The following is a 1,114-nucleotide window of genomic DNA, read 5'->3' on the forward strand; positions in this document are numbered from 1 at the left end:
GCCCATTCCCATTTGTCACAAAATTTCAGGTGTCTCTTTTGGAATCTATTTGGAAAAGTTCTAAATCACTGACTATATTTGTAATTTCTGTTATATGAAACAAATTACTGACACAAAACAATTGAAATAAAATGCACCCATATGTTGAAGTCACCACAACTTGAAAAACAACCAACAAAGTATAAGTCTTCCAGGAACAAAAAGATGTTGTGCCCAGTTTTTTTTTAAGCACAAAAACCTCAAATACATGTTAAGTGGGAGTAGAGCCATAAAGATAACTCTATCTCAGAAATATGTTTTCATTAATTTGTAATTAAATTCATCTACATGAACCTAATGTAGCAAATCCCTTGAATGGATCAAATTGTTTAAAACGAATGTGACTGTATGTGGAGTGAGATCTGCACATATTTAAAAGAATAAAATAACAAAATCATGACATACTTAACAAATTCAGAAAAGCAATGAATAAGTCCAATATTATTCATATTGAGAACTAATTCCTACTGATTTAACAAGAAAAAATATACAAATAATAGAATCTGAGCAGTGTACATGAGTGTATAAAACTTTAAAAATACTCCAAATTACAGTTTGTAGAAGATTGAATGTGGGTAATCTAAAGGAGAACATCAACACATGATATAAACGAAATTAAAAATCTCAGGAAAAGAGAGAAGTAGTTTCTGGAAAATAATAGCTTAACAAATGGTGGTCAAAATCTTTATAGTACTAATCAGCCATAGTGATTCTGTATTTATTGTAAATGTTGATGTTTTTCATAAATTATTTCCTTTAGTTTGCATTTTTAAAACATTGTGTTACATGATGTATATCTTGGTAACTAATTTTGGATGCCTCCTTAAATTTTGTTCTGAATATAATGTCTCTCTTCAGTTCCTAACCCATGAAATGATGTTGATTCCAAAAACATTCTAATAACAACTGTTTATAATAAACAAAATCTCATAAGCATGACACCAGTAAGCATTGGTTAACATTTTGATACCACAGTCTCATGACTTATGAGACCTATCTGCATGAGTTGCATTGTACCTAGATTCCTCAGCGTAAATTTAGCCACTGTTAAAAAAAATGTTTATGTCTTTATTTG

The sequence above is a fragment of the Dipodomys spectabilis genome, unplaced genomic scaffold, assembly GCF_019054845.1.
Source record: "Dipodomys spectabilis isolate Male_0828 unplaced genomic scaffold, ASM1905484v1 ptg000336l, whole genome shotgun sequence".
NCBI classification, from domain to species: domain Eukaryota; kingdom Metazoa; phylum Chordata; class Mammalia; order Rodentia; family Heteromyidae; genus Dipodomys; species Dipodomys spectabilis.